This window comes from Sceloporus occidentalis, unplaced genomic scaffold, assembly GCF_023333645.1.
Source record: "Sceloporus occidentalis isolate IW3139 unplaced genomic scaffold, rSceOcc1.0.p SCAF_42, whole genome shotgun sequence".
Classification (NCBI taxonomy): Eukaryota; Metazoa; Chordata; class Lepidosauria; order Squamata; family Phrynosomatidae; genus Sceloporus; species Sceloporus occidentalis.
Window position 1 is genome coordinate 964,452 of NW_028317022.1, and position 16,660 is coordinate 981,111.

A 16,660-nucleotide genomic window follows, 5' to 3' on the forward strand; every position below is an offset into this window, starting at 1 on the left:
ATCTCGAATGCCTATAGAAGCAAGTGAGTCTAGAAGAAGGTGGTGATCAACAGTATCGAAAGCAGCAGAGAGATCCAGTAGAATTAGAATAGAGTAGTGACCTTTTGCTTTGGCAGAGAGCAAGTCATTGGAGACTTTTGTTAGAGCTGTTTCAGTAGAGTGAAGGGGTTTGAAACCAGACTGTAGAGGGTCAAGGAGGGAATTAGAGGAGAGGAAGTTAATGAGGCGGTTGTACACAATCCGTTCAAGCAGCTGAGGTAAAAGGAAGCAGAGAGATAGGGTGGTAGTTAGACAAACAGACGGGATCTGAGGAAGGATTCTTTAGAATTGGTGTGATTAGCGCATGCTTGAAGGCAGATGGTACAGTTCCAGATGATAGAGAAAGATTAAATAGGTGGGTAAGTGAAGGACCAAGGGATGGATATAGAGACTTTGTAAGGTGTGAAGGGATGGGGTCAAGGGGACAGGTTGTTGGGTGAGAGGAAGAAAGAAGAGTGGCTATCTCTTCTTCGGTTGTAGGGGAAAAGGCAGTTAGTATAGTAGGAGTGGAGAGAGTGGTGTTGAGTGGTGTAGGAGGGAGTTGTAAGGAAGAGAGGTCTTTTCTAATAGTCTCGATCTTCTCTTTGAAGTGGGCAGCAAGATCTTGGGCAGTGAGAGAGGTTTGGGGTGTGGGTGTGGAGGGACAGAGAAGGGAGTTGAAAGTAGAAAAAAGGCGTCGTGGGTTGGAAGAAAGAGAGGATATGAGAGTGGAGAAGTAGAGCTGTTTGGTGAGAGAGAGGGCAGAGTTGTAGGTGTGGAGCATGAATTTATAATGAGTAAAGTCTTCGCTGGATTTGGATTTTCTGAAATAACGCTCAGCCGTGCGGCAGCACTTCTGAAGAAACCGTGTGGTTTTGGTATGCCATGGTTGGCGTTTAAATTGTCGGGGGTAACTTGTAGTAATTGGAGCTATGGTGTCGAGGGATGAAGCAAGTGTGTTGTTATAAAAAGAGGCTGCTGTGTCTGGGCAGGAAAGGGTTAACATGGAAGGTAAGAGAGGTTCAAGTGAGGCTGACAGTTGGGTAATGGTATTGTCTGGTAATGGCCTACAAGTATGAGGTGAACGCTGTAAGTTTGTCTTGTTAGGGGTTAGCACTGGAGAAAAGGATAGAAGGTGGTGGTCAGACAGAGGGAACGGGTAGATGGAGAAGTCTGAAAGGGAGCATGATCTGGAGAAAACCAGATCAAGTGAGTGTCCCTCGGTGTGCGTAGGGGAATTAGTCCATTGAGAGAGACCAGAGGAGGATGTCAGGGAGAGGAGTTTGGAGCTAGCAGAGTTGTTAGATATATCTAGAGGAATGTTAAAGTCACCCAGAATAAGACAGGGGATATTAGGAGAGAGGAAGAAAGGGAGCCAGGCAGAGAGGTGGTCAAAGAACTGTGAGGTAGGACCTGGAGGGCGATATATGACAGCAATTTGAAGAGAGAGTGGAGAGAAAAGACGGATTGTGTGAGTTTCAAAGGAACAGAATGAGAGGGAGGGAGGGCTTGGTATATTCTGGAAGGTGCAGTGAGGTGAGAGAAGGATGCCTACACCACCACCCTTTCTGCCATCAGGCCTAGGAGTGTGGCTGAAGTGTAGTCCTCCGAAGGAGAGTGCAGCAGAAGCAGTAGTGTCATGGGAGGGGATCCAGGTTTCAGTAAGAGCTAGGAGGTTAAAAGCATGGGATAGAAAAAGGTCATGTATACAAGCAAGTTTGTTGCATACCGAGCGGGCATTCCATAGGGCACAGTTAAAGACGGGAGGTAGCTTATGGTTGGAGATGATAGGAATAAGATTGGTTAGGTTGCGCATGTTGATTGAGTTTGCTGGTTTAGAGTGATAGGAATAGGGAAGACTATGTGGGGGACAGGGGTAGTAGAGCAAATATAGGTAGGTTTCACATATAAAGGTTTAGTGTAGAGGTACTGGGATAGCTTTGACGGCAGACAGATGGGGAGGGATAGGATCTGGAATGCTTTAATAGGGAGTAGTGGGTAGTAAAGGGATCTACCGTTTGGTGCCCTCTACTGGCGTGTTCCAATAGAGCTGGTACTTAACTGTCTATATATTAGAAAACCACTGGGGCGGGTGGGAGAGGGGCAGGGAGGGCGGGCGAAAAATCCCAGTTGATTGTGGGGAACATGAAGGTGGGTATTGCAGGTTGTGAGGGCTGTAATAGAGAGTGTTAAATAGTGTTAAAGTGGACGGGGGCAGTAAGAGGGCAGATATAGGAGATAAGGGGTTAGTGGAGCAGAAAGATAGAAAGTAAAATATAACACACTTAAGTAGTGACAGGCATGACATAAATTTTACCAAATAAAAACAAATAAAACAATCAGTGGAAAAATGCTGCAACTCCCAGTAAGGGCATTCCTAGGCCATAAAGCATAGATAGACAGAAAAAAAAAAAAAAAAAAGGGTAATAGACAATTCAGGCTCAGAAACAGGAAAATGATAATAACAATACAGAAAACAATAACAGATAATAAAGGAGATCTCTTGGTCCACTCTGTATACCTTGTAGCAAAGTATGCAGGTTTGCTTGGGCTTCAGTTGATTGTGGGGAACATGAAGGTGGGTATTGCAGGTTGTGAGGGCTTGTAGCAAAGTATGCAGGTTTGCTTGGGCTTCAGTTGATTGTGGGGAACATGAAGGTGGGTATTGCAGGTTGTGAGGGCTTGTAGCAAAGTATGCAGGTTTGCTTGGGCTTCAGATGATTGTGGGGAACATGAAGGTGGGTATTGCAGGTTGTGAGGGCTTGTAGCAAAGTTATAAAGTTCCAATTATATAATAATAAGATCCACAGAGCCACCTTCACCAAGTCCATTCTACTTCCAGTACAATTGTGCTTGCAACCTCAGTTTAATTACTAACCTCGTATTGCCTAGAGGGATGGGCAGTCCTTTTAGCCATGGATCCCCAGAGGTTTCTCCCACATGGGGGGTTTCCTCTCCTGAGTGCTGGAGGATGACTCTAAGTGAGTCCAGAGGGCATTTTCTGTACTCTCGAGTCCTACTTAATGTACTTGACCAGGCTTTTTGTAGAGAATATCAAAAGCCACATTATACTAGGTGGTACTTACTTGTAACTTTCAACTACAGATTTTTTTCTAATAAATAATATAATCTTAAAGTTCAAATGTACTCATTGTCTTGTTTATTATCCTACTTGTGACATTTTCATGTGGTTTAAAATGTGGACCTCAGCCTTTCTCTTCATTTGGTAGTAGGGCATCTGATTTTGAAATGGACAATTCAGTATTTAGTCTCCCTATCAGACCATCACAGTAAGTTGAACAAAATTGAGGGTATGGGAAGAACAGGCCTAAGATGAAGATTATTTTAGCACTTCAGAGCTCTGTTTATGATCTACTAATCATATATTCTACTGTGGCAAATACAGTGAATTCCAATATATGCTTATAACATACTAAATCTTCCAACCATTATGAAAATAAATTGATTAAAATAGGCAGCTGTAAGTCATAAAAACAAAAGAATGATGCAAAAAGATCTATAAAGTACTTAAAAGACATTTACATAATGTCTCAAAATATTACATAATGGTAAAGTAAACATTTATATTCCCTTATCTATCAAGTAAAACTTCTTTCACATAGATGAGGAATTTGCAAGAAACTTCAATTTTCTTAACTTGAAGTCATCGAACATAAGACGAAGTTACCTGTTAGAGGAAATTTCTCGAAAGCGTTACTTTTTAGACAACTGTGTGGATGAGTCAGTGTCCTCCATGATGTGTCCATATGCATGCGTTAGGTGTGAATCTCATGCAGGTTAACAGAACCAGAGTGAACCTCTTAACATGTAACACGGATCCATTGAGTAGTTGCCCTTGTATACATGTATTTGATTTGACTTGCAAACACGTTCTTTGATATGTGACCATCACTATTACTAGTCACTTTTAGTTTGAAGATTAAAATCATGTAGAATTTAGGTGAGTGTTAAAATATAAAACAAATAAACAAGCAACTATTCCTATTTTATTTAAAATCAATACTATTTGTAAATTTTAACAAATTAGAAAAGAACTTGCTAACGCAATGTACATATTAACTACAATATTGTATTCAATTAAAAGTTCAGTCATTTTATGTTACCATATCTTGACTCCTTTATCCAATGTTATCCTTGGTAATGATCTTCGTTAATGGGATTGTCAATACTTAGTTTTTCTTTGCATTCACCTAAAAAAAGGGGGAAAAGAGCATTTTATACATACATAGCACTCAATTCAAGGTGTGTACATGCAAAATCTGCATAAGCTGGGTGGTTGAGTGTTGGTCTGTAATTCCTTAAAGACTGCTTAGGACTTCCTTATTCCATTGGTGGGGAAGTCCATGGTTTACTGTACATGGTGTCTTACTGGTGGTAAAGCGGGAGGATATAAGAATTACTGACTAATGATTTTCCGTTTGTGGTTCCATCGGCTACACAATGCTGTCTTATATACAAATAGATGTTCTGTAAGCTGCTTATTACTCCAATGACCCTCCTTACTCTTTTTCTTTACTGCAAACAACATTTCTTTATTTTATATGGAAATCAGAAACAGAAGAACTAGCAGATTTGTAAGTTAATGTCGTTTCTGACAGTTCACAGTGGGCTTCTGGATTTGCTTACATATTGCTTACCTTACCGTCAAGCACTTCCGTTGCTTACTACCTCGCTCTTCGAGTATGGAGGCCAGCAGTGTCCATATCATGGTGTTGGTTCATCCCAGATGGAAGAGAACTGCTGGCATACTATTGGAAAGAGGGAGCAGGCAGCAGGGAACAATTGATGGTTAGGTAAGCACAATGGCTTTTTAATCAGATAACCATTATGAAAAGCTATCTTTTCCTAGGAGTAAAGTTTGCTTAATCATTTTCTTAGGAGTGAAAAATTAAGTTTAATGTCACTTTAAACAACAAATGTACAATAATTGCTTAGCGCAGCAGTGGCATTAGCGAACCCCTGACAATAGGCAGCTACCCGGAAAAATGCCCAAATATCGGGACTCTCCACACTACCCTTCAAAAGTTTGCCAGAGGAGGCCCCTGCAGGTAACCAATAGGTTTGCTCGTATGGACCTTTAACTCCTGGAACCTCCCCAGGCCAAGTTTCACCATCAGGAGTTAAAGGTCCGTACGAGCAACTCGAGTGACTACATCCTTTAGGCTTCAGCACCCCATGCACTCTGGATGAAATGATCTTCAAGATCCATCAATTTTGTTTGCAGTGATTCTAATTAAATTTCTTTTAAAAGTCTTCATCGAGTGCCAGGTAGGTTCTTGGGTTTCTTGAGATTCACGAATGCTTCTCATGAGGGATGCTGGATTAGATCGGCTTGCAGAATATGTGGTCTATCAACCTATCCGAGTCATCCTCCATTTGGTACATGGGGCGGCCTTTTTTCTGAATTTTGGTTTGAGAAAATTTGGCATCTCATAATTAGATATCTTTCAGCAGGGTACTTTTTACGAAAAAAATGTGTGGCTAGGGGTGTGGTTGGGGCTTTACAGCAGCTATTTAGGAAATTCTTTTGACCAATTGATAGTATTTCTGTTGCCGAGTATAGGATATAGAAGGAGTATGCAGTAGCGCTTACTTCTTAAGCTCCGCCCAACGGCATTTCGATTGACCGGGGAGAGAAGTTTACTGCGCACTGGACACTGGAGAATGCTATTGGGACCGCAGCCTTCAATCCCGAGTTCCTGCTGAGTTCTACCCCTGTCCTGAAAAGCAGGATAGAGGGGGAAAATCAAGGCTGCCCCACGCAAAGCAGGACAGTTGGGTGGCATGCATTTTCTTTGTTTTATATATACATTATTGTGTGCTGTGGAATCATATCCATATGATTTAATGTAATAACCTTTAGGGCTGCAGAACACTGTGATAGACTCATACCCACCAAAAGACTCCGAAATGGGTACATGGGGAGGAAATAGGCACTGAGGAGTCTGGGTCTTAAAGAGGGACTTCCCTTACTAAACAGGGACACTTGGATGGTATGGTATAGTTGAAGTTAATGGGGTCACACACAGCAAAAGTGTGTTAACCCCCCACACACACCCACCACGGTAACAGGGCATTAGCGGTCCGCAAAGCTGCTCTTCTTGTTGGTTAAATTAAGCTGCGGACGTAGCACGGGAGACCATGTGAACTGAAGGGGGGTGTTGCCACAACCAGGATGGCGGCTTCAGACTGCTGCATTGTGTGTTATTCGAGTGACAGAGAGGAAGTGTGAGCTCCGCACGCAGCATTCCATCTCACTGTGTCCATGCCAGAGTCTTCAGCACGCAGCCTGCGCCCACTGTCAGGATGGAGTACCAAGTACTGCTACCTCGGGCAGTGGCGGAACTACCAGGGTCGCAGGGGTCACAGCTGCGACCGGGCCCGGGAGTTCTGCCAGTCAGGGGGGCCCAAGGGGTGCCGAGCGGTCATTTTCAGCAACCACTCGGCGCCCTTCTGTCTCCTCTGCCACCGCCTGCCTCAGCGCTACCCCGACTGCAGTGTTGGGAGCGGGAGGTGTCTGTCTCGGGTGCCGGCCCTCAGCAGTGAAGCCATGTGCACCGCGGCAGAGCAGCGAGACAGAGGCCTCGCACCCCCACCATAGTACTGCACGGTAAAGGAGAGGGTAGATAGTGAGAAGGGGGGGTAGGGAGAGGGTAGATAGTGAGAAGGGGGGAGAGGGTAGATTTTGAACGTGGCATGGTTGTTAGTGCCACACGGACTGGTCTGAGTATTTCAGAAACTGCTGATCTACTGGGATATTCACGCGCAACTATCTCTAGGGTTTACAGGGAATGGTCCGAAAAAGAGAAAATATCCAGTAAGCGGCAGTTGTGTGGACGAAAATGTCTTGTTGATGTCAGAGGTCGGAGGAGAATGGGCAGACTGATTCGAGATGACCGAAAGGCAACAGTAACTCAAATAACCACTTGTTAAAACCAAGGTATGCAGAATACCATCTCATAAACACACAACACGTCGAACCTTGAAGCAGATGGGCTAGAGCAGCAGAAGACCACACCAGTTGCCATTCCTGTCAGCTAAGGACAGGAAACTGAGGCTACGATTCGCACAGGCTCACCAAAATTGGACAATGGAAAACTGGAAGAATGTTACTTGGTCTGACGAGTCTCTATTCCAGCTGCAACATTCAGATGGCAGTGTCAGAGGTAAACAACATGAAAGCATGGATCCACCCTGCCTTGTATCAACAGTTCAGGCTGGTGGTGTAATGGTGTGGGGGACATTTTCTTGGCACACTTTGGGACCCTTAGTACCAATTGAGCATCGTTTAAAAGTGACAGCCTACCTGAGTATTGTTGCTGACCATGACCACAGTGTACCCATCTTCTGATGGCTATTTCCAGCAGGATAATGCACCATGTCACAAAGCTCACATCATCTCAAACTGGTTTCTTGAACATGACAATGAGTTCACTGTACTCCAATGACCTCCACAGTCACCAGATCTTAATCCATCATGTCCATATGGACCAAAATCTCTGAGGAATGTTTCCAGCAACTTGTAGAAAGTATTCCACGAAGAATGAAGGCAGTTCTGAAGGCAAAAGGAGGTCCAACCTGGTACTAGCAAGGTGTACCTAATAAAGTGGTCAGTCAGTGTATAGTTAAAATGGGATGTCTCAGCAGATAGAACTTGTTGCATATTTCACAGAAGTTGCAAATGTGTGTGTGCCTTTTGCAGGTAGGTGGCTCTTCCCTCGTTAAAAAAAAGTACCATAAATAGATTGCCCTTTCAACAGCCATTCTTAAAAAGCAGTAGTTTAGAATTACCTGAGTTTGCATTACCTGATAACGCTGTACTACATATCTGCCCATATACCTAAAATGATTTGCTAAATAAGAGTATGTGGTGATCAGAAATGGATTTACAGTCAACAACGTATTTCGCCCTTGGCAGTAGCCCCCCAACCTCTGTTCATTGGACAGGTTACAAGGGCTGGCTACTCTTCTTCACATGGAAAACTCAGAGTACGACATGCGTTTTTAAGCTACCTTCCTGTAATGGGAACCAGGAGGTCTACCGTGATGTGCCTGGGCGTGGCTGCTGCCGTCCTTGTAGCAAAAGCTGGCTACAAGATGGGTAGCCGCTCCGTTCCTTAGCGTAAAGGTGTTCCTCTGGGGAAAAAGGGTATCCCAAAGAACCATTCCACCGGTCATGACACAACACACTAGTCAGGATGCATCAGAACAGTTTATTGGGGCTGGACATGGTTTATATAACCATTTTAGCAGGGGAAAGGAAGTTGACATCTACTGGAAGGGAATGCCTCATCAGGAATTCTTAACATAACAGCAATACTGGCTTCTGCTGACAGGAGAAAGTCCAGGCCAGGTCAATAGACAGAGAAAAGAAAAATGTTGGTGTGCTAACCTAGTCCCAGGCTCAAGCGCAGACAGTGTCTGGTTTCTGTATACAGGTCAATAGACAGCCTGGTCTCCTTTGTACTGTGCCACTGCAAATAAGTCAGGACATATAGGTAGTTCCTAAAGAGCATTGTGGATGAACCTCAGTGGGTGATGGGGTTAAGTGGGGTTTTTTTTTCTGTTTTGTTTCATGATTTTATAGGAATTTTTATTGGTAGGTTTGATTTGAGATTTAATTAAAATGTTTGGTCCAGATTCAATTCAAGATTCAATTTCACCAAAACTTTGAGATTCACAGGGCCCTTGTTTTACTTATCCCATGCATATTCTACTCCCACTTCTGTTAAATTGTTTTGCAAGTGGTAGCATGCAACCTAAGTTGAGACCATTAAATCAACTGACCCCTCAACTTCTTATTCAGTAGAATCATTTGAGTTAAATAAAGTAAAGTCTCGCATATTAATATTTTATTTTGCCCTCTTCAGATATTGTCCTTTGGTAAAGTTAGCTATATTGTACTGTTTAATTGCATGATGTTTTTAAAATCTATAGAATCATTCATATGTCTGGACAAATCTGAGGAGACAGGTTTTAAGGCTACTGTACATCATCCTTTATGCACGTCCTTTCATGTTCTTGATTTGTAGCTGAGAGACAAATTGGCTTTGGATTGAAGGCTGCGATTAGAGTTTGTTTGTCTTATACACTGAAGAAAAGGAAAAAATGGTGCAACATGGCTAAAAGAAATAATGGTGCTAGCGACAACATGGTGATATCAGTGATAGAGCAGAACCAACACCAAAGTGGAAGAAAAGTTATGTTAAATGTTTGCAATTGCCTAAATAAGGAAGAACAGTGTTGCCCTCTAGTGGTTACATCTGCTTACTATCAGCCTTTTTTGAACTCGTATTTCCCCAATGGGCTCGATTCATTGACCCTTCGAGTTTCTGAGCAACAAATTAGTGCTAACTTGTCACAAAGTAATCAGTAATTCAACTTTTAGCTTACACAGTCAAGTAACATGAACCAGCTATTCTTGGGTACACATCTAGCATATGTCCCTTTGTATCTCCTCACAACAAACACACACACTAGCATTTTAGTGAACAGACCTGCTCATATGTGGTGGCTTTAATATAAACATGTTTAATAAAGATGCTTTGTAGTACAGTCTCTTGGATTTTAAGCAAGGTGTCTATAGCTATGTCAACAGCAGCTAGGAGAGGAGGCAATCCTGTATGACTCCTCTAAGAACAGAGATGGACTCTGCTTCAAGTCTGCTAGTAGTCCCACAGATAATGTTTGTCACACAGGTTACAAAATATCTTTAATTATCTAAAGTTAAGGGTCTCCATTATATGTGGACTTAACAAGATTTCCAAGGGGCTTACAGGTGTCTTAAAATTATAAGGATATCATAGTGGGGTTTGCCTTTGATCTTTGTGGTTATGATTGTGGTTATGATCTGTGGTCCAGCTAGTAGATTGTAAGGTTGTAAGTCCAAGTTTATATTATAGTTACTTTTGCTTGCACAAATAAAATATTAGTACCCGATGGCCATGATTGGGTTTCTGCCACTGGCTGGTTTTAGGACTAGGGCGGGCATGAATGACATCTAATATCTTCCAATATCTTGGTCAGAATTTTTAAGTCTTGATTCATTAGTGTGATCAGTCCATACAAATCTGTTTTATTTCATTTCCAGGTTTAATAATCATGATTATTCAATTAACTATTAAAATAAAATAATGTCATATAATTGTTCATTGTATTGCAATGTTCATAGTTTCTAAACAGAGTGTATTTAGTCCTGAAGGTTAAAAGGCATTATTGCATAGCTACCAACAAATACAATGGGGAGGACTGACAACATTTAGCCTGATGGGGGGGTACAGGTCTTGTCAGGAGCCCCAGTAAAAAAGCAGCCCCAAACCCATAACATGACTTTCAATGTGCACTGCATTATCTTAGCCCTTTCCAAAACATTTTATCGAATGCATAGAACACCCATAAAGGGTACACAGAAACCTACAGTCATCATGGATCCTATGCTAGGTACCCTGATTGCTGTGTGTGAGATAGCAAGTAAATGTTCAGGTAGGGAGCCAAAAAATCTAAACTTTCTTGTTTCCAAGATAAATCTTAGGTTTACCGAAACATGCATGGTTCCCATCTCAAGTGCTGTAAATGTAGGAAAGAGGATGGAGACTCTCTATTTACCCTCCCTATCCCAAGGGCTTTGCTGTTAGTTAACTTCGTTATGGGAGGTCTTGAGATCTTGCCAGTTGGCCCCTGATGCTTCAGCACATCATAACACCTTATTGCCCAGAAGAGATGTACAGTCACATGAGGTTTTTTGAGGGTTTGGGTCCTCAAAGGTATATAGAATAGCCCAGAATGACAAGTATAGAGACCAGAAATGACCAGCGCTTGTTGCTTCCATGCATGTGATGGCTCCATAAGCAATTAACGCTTGCTGTTATTGGCAAAGGCAATGCCTTTGTCAGTCTTAACCACTGTTGGTGCCCCCCCAGCAGCAGTGCAGACTACAATTTCAAAACTAGTAGCACAAGATTCCCCAAATTAAACAAACAGTGGCTTGAACAGGAAACTAATGTTCCCTCACTCAGCTGCCCTAAAATGTAATAGAAACCTCACTTGATAGTGACGTATATCTGGAGCTATAAATTTATACCTAAAGAACAATTTGTGTGAAAAAAATAAAAAAATAAAAATTACTACCACAAACTTTGGCAAAGGTTGGTGGTAGAATCTCATGCATGTAAAGGGTTAAAATACTAGCATTTGAAATACCTTGGACTGTCTAGTTTTCAAAAATATATGGTTTGATGGGGTAAATTGAATAAGCCGGCTTCAAAGATGGCCCTTTTAGGACATGGGGGCAGTAGGACCAGATGTAAAAGTTCCAAGCTAAAAAATGCACACTTCCTAAATGTGGCGTTTTATCTCCCAAACAACCCAACAAACCCATGCATGTGGGGTATCACTGTACTCGGAAGATATTGCTGAAAACATATTGGGGTTTTGTTTGAAAGTGATAAAAAACACACAAAATAAATACCACAAAGTTTGACAAAGGGTGGTAGTAGAATTAGTGCATGGAAATTGTTAAAATACCAGCATTTGAAATACCTTGAGGTGTCTTGTTTTCAAAAATATATGGTTTGATGGGGTACATTGGCTTTAAAGATATCCGAAATAGCACATGGGAAAGAATTACCAGATTTGGAAAAAAATGGTTTTGAAATAGCAAAACGCTACTTGTAATTATTGCCCAATAACTTGCAGAAAAAAAGCAAAAAAACATAAAAACATTGGGTATTTCTACATTTTCATCATATTTTATTGTTTTTTTTTATAGGAAATTAGATAATATGATCAAAAAATGGTATCTGAAGAAATGAGTGAGGAGAAAATTACATCTAAACACGAGTGTTAAAACAGCCTCGGCCCCAAAAGGGTGCAAAAAGTAAAAAGCAGCCTGGTCCTTAAGGGGTTAATGTGTTTTGGCTGTTTTTCTGCCAGAGGACCTAGACATTTTATTAGGATACATGGCATCATGGACCTAACAGATCTTAAATGAACACCTGACTGCATTTGCCAGAATGCTTAAAACGCGCCGTGGTTGGATCTTCCAGCAGGACAATGATCCAAAACACATCAAAATCAACACAGATATGGTTTACTGACCTTGAAATCAAGGTCCTACCATGGTTACTCCAGTCCCCTGACTTAAACCCCATAGAAAACCTGTGGCGTAAACTGAAGAGGAGACCTCAATATTTGAAGGATGTGGAGAGATTCTGTATGGGGAATTGTCTCAGATCCCTTGCCATGCATTCTTCAGCCTCATAAGGCATTATAGGACAAGACTCAGAGCTGCTGTCTTGGCTTAGTATTGACTAAAAGGGTGCCGAAAATTGTGCTACACATATATTTCACTTTTTTTTTATAAACCCGCATGTATTGTTTTGCAGTTAGGATTATAACCTATTTTGGGGTTTTCTACTCAAGCTCCTTTTTGCTAATTTTGAGGAATCTTGTGCTGTCCCCACAGCAGCAGCTTTCATCTTTGCACCTCTCTATTATAAGTAAGTATTTTTGTTGAGATTTTTAAAGATATTATTAAAAGTTTAGTTTTAGAGTGATCCGAGGAGGGATTTTGTCAGTGTGAGAGGGAAGGAGGAGAGATGAAAATTTTGGTGGTTTTGCAGTTCTTTTTTGCTTGTTTTATCGTTATCAGAGATTTGTACGAATGTAAAAAATTGTTACAAATAAAGTTTGTATGAATCTGAATACACAAGTCTATTGTACTGTGGTGCTCTTAATTTGTTACACTTCTCTGTCTGTAAATTATGTAAATGTGTATTAGATGTTGACTCAAGATAATCTGAGCCTGGTAAAATAAATGTCAGTAATCCATTATTTTCTCCTGTCCATAGGGAAAAGTCTCCAAGCAGGAATTAATCTGTAGTATAGAGTACATCTAAACAGTTTGCACCTCTCACTTCCCACATAAAGGCTTTGTAGTTAGGACACACTTGGTTCATCTCATTTAATATTCCTATATTATATTGCTATAACTAAAAGGGAGGTTGCATGCAGGCCCAGTTACACCGACATGTGTCGCAGACATAGAGATCAGGGCCGGCCCGACAATGGAGCCGAGTGGGGCAACCGCTCCAGGCGGCACTTTTGAAGGGGCGGCACAGAGAGAAAGGGGCGCCGAGTGGTTTTCGCTTACCAAGTTGTCAGTACCCGCTCGGCGCCCCTCTCTCTCTCCTCTGCGGCGAGTCTTCCTGTTCGGTCTCGGTGCCGGCTTGTAATGCTGAGTGCCGGAAGATTTCCGGCGCTCAGCATTACAAGCCGGCACCGAGACCGAACAGGGAGACTCGCCGCAGGACTGCTGAAAGGTAAGTACAAGGGGGGGGCGGCAGGGACGGAGGAAGGGTAGATAAGGGGGGGGCGGCAGGGACGGAGGGAGAGGAAGGGTAGATAAGGGGGGGGGCATTTTAAAATTCACCCCAGGCGGCATTTTGCCTTGGGCCGGCCCTGATAGAGATATTACCTTTTGCCTCACTAAAGACCATTACTTGCAGTTTCATAAACTGATGTGAACATTCTCAAGTTTAATGAAAGTTCGTGAAACACTTTTAAGAAGAGTTTATTGCTGTTTGAGTGGCTTAGGAGCAGAGGCTTTATTATTTGTCTGGAAAAAAATATTATTTTATTTGTTTCAGGTATGGGTCTCCTTTCTGCTGGAAGAAAGCCTTTGCGTTAACTTGTTGATTTCTTGAATGATACTTTTGATGTCTGTACTATTTTTGGAAGCTACAAATGATGATTGGTTAAAAGGAAACACAAGGACAAACTTGCCAATATGAGAAGGAGGACTTTTGTCCACGTCTGAAATAAAATATAAAGGAAATAGATTATTTTGTTTTCTATGGACAGTAGAAATAGCAGTATTTACAGTTTTAGTCGAGTTTTCAAATTTTTTGTTCATATTAATGTTTTCCCTTAGCTTGGATGTCAGTGTCTTCCTAGGAGAAGTTCCTTTTATTTTCTCATTAAGCATAACCCTCTTGCTCATGAGATTGTCAGCAATCTCTTGTAAGGATTTGTCTTCATTGCTACATTTACAACATATCTCTTTGGCTTTTGTCTCATGGTTTCCATGTCTGCCATCTCTTAGACCATCAGATGCCTTGTAGTTGAGAAGGTCAATTATGTCATTGATAAGACTTTTTTTCACTGTTACATCATTTGGACAGTCTAAAGACAAGGCAGGGCTGCAATTCACTTCTAGAAGCCATGGCTTTAATGTGTTGTCAATGAGGATGTCAAAGCCAAAGAGTTCAAAGCAGTTTGGAGATTCCGGTACAGATGAAGAAATGGCCAAGAGTGTCATGATTGCTATATTATAAATTCTTTGCCAAAGCAATGTGTCATCCACATCTAGACTACGGAGGTAAGATCGAAATTGACCAAAAGTCCACTTACAGCCACTTCCAATCCTCTCTTTTTCTGCAGTATATGAAGTGCTATATTTGTTAATGCTTGTGTTTGTTAAATGGGCAAATATGTTATCAAGGGAACTGAGACTGAATTTTTCTGTTGCAAATCTCACCAAACCTTCCTGGTACACATATATAGTTAATGGGCAGAAACAAGTAACACAAACATAAACACGGAGATCAAATTTGTATCCAGAGATAAGTAAAGGGTTTGTGATATACTTCTGCACAACCACAGCACAATCATATGCCAGATCCTTAATATCCTGGAAAACATATATCCCCCGACCTCTGGACAGATCAGTTGGCTTACAGATCCAATAGCTCGACTTATGATCGTGCTTTTCCTTTGTATACTCTGCCAAGAGCTTTGTGTAGTCATTTGGGAGAATAAATGCTTCTGGGCTAAACTCAAAATATGATACTCCGTATATCCCTTTCATACGTTTCAAGTGTCTTGCCAAGCAGTCCTTCTTCATTATCTGTGCGGTTCTGGGATGATGGTTGAGTCGTTGCCATGGCATCACATTGCCATGCTCAGATGATCGAAATGCTGATGACCGCCAGTATAAGTTCCATTCAGTTTTTTCTTGTTCTTGTTCATTGAATTCTTCCCAACCCCGTTCCAGTAACACCTCCCGGACAACCCTGGGAGAGCTGTCATGAAGACGGAATACAAGAGGACATGACATATGGTCTTCTTCATCTCCATCTGCCATGGTCAGGTTATGTCTTCACAAGAGCTATTTAACTGTTAAAACATAAATGTCAGTACAAAGACTTATTTGACTTCAAACATGAATGTTCAACTTTATGGAAGGTTAATGCATAGAAACTGAAACTATTATGGAGTACTTGTGTATTTTTTTAATTACAGTGGAACATTATTAAAATAGGTTTACTTAATTAGCATTTGCTATGCTTGACATAGTTTGTATCTGGGACAACTTGTATAAGTTGTCATATGTAAAAAAAACAGTTTTAGATTATGATGAAATTGAAACATATTGGAGAGGCATACCTATGCTCAGTAAACAAACATAAGTAAAGTTAACCAGTGCCATATTAATCTTTGGTGCAGTCTTAGGCCTAAGCCAGGGCAGCACCATCAGCCACGCCCTGCATACCGCTATCCCAGCACTCCCCCATTTAAGGATGTACGGCAGAAGTAAAATATGGAGGCTCTGCTGACCCGGTTTGACAGAGAGAGCAGTGAAAAAAGAAAGTACGAGAAGATAGTGAAAAGTCATCTCCCTGGTGCATTGAACATTGGGGCTACAGGGAGCCTAATCACACAACAAGCCTATTGGGTCTGCAGAGGAGCTGCATCCTCCTTGGATAACACACCCTTGGCTTAGTTAACCTACATCAGAATACTATACTTAAGTTAATAGTGACATACAACAAATACAGGGCTTAATAGTCACTTCTGGTGTCTGTTTTCCGAATAAACAAGCTCCATCATAATGCTAAACAAAGGATTCTGCTTTCAAATAGTCAAAATGATATGTGATGAAGGAGCACATTGTAAGTGCTGTGTGCAAGCCATTCCAGTGCCCAAACAGCAGCTGTTATAGCTATCTCTCGGTCCTGTTATGCAATTATATTTTTCACCATCATCAGATTAGATTATTTTTTAAACAATGTATATGCTATTTCATTCTGTCTGGTTTTTTTTTGAGTTGTCTAAAAATACAGTTTGTCAGAATAGCAAAGATATTGACTGATTTACTTGCTCTACAAGTTCGGAAGACCGTAGAACAAGGACACAATCAGAACCTTGTAAACCCAGTGATATTTTATGGTGCTGGCTTCCAATATCGCAATTTGCTTTCTCTGCCTTCTATATTCAGGCACCTCATTTAACCATCCCATACACATTTGTCTCAGAGCCCTCTCCATGTATCAAAATCACCCTGTACTTTAGGTCAATTTCCCTCAAATCAAGAGTCTTGTTCTTTCTTCTCTTTTTTTTTTTTTTTAACCATAGCAGTAATTGCAATAATGGGGGCCTTGCCTCTTGATAGTTTGTTATCTACAGAGGACAGATTTTAAAATGAGTGAATTTAGACGAGATGAACAGTTCTTTGACATCGGTCAGCCTAAACACAAGCAATACACTTAAAAAATAAACATTTGTAGATTGCATTTATACTGTATATAGTTATATAACATACCAATTCAAACATTAATCTTCA

The 16,660-nt window shown here is 41.3% G+C and overlaps 1 pseudogene; it reads right to left on the reverse strand.

The window, feature by feature from the left end:
* Nucleotides 1–4,167: 4,167 nt before the first annotated feature.
* On the reverse strand, nucleotides 4,168–15,154 carry LOC149289853 (putative tubulin polyglutamylase TTLL2 pseudogene; annotated as a pseudogene).
* Between the last annotated feature and the right edge of the window lie 1,506 nt (nucleotides 15,155–16,660).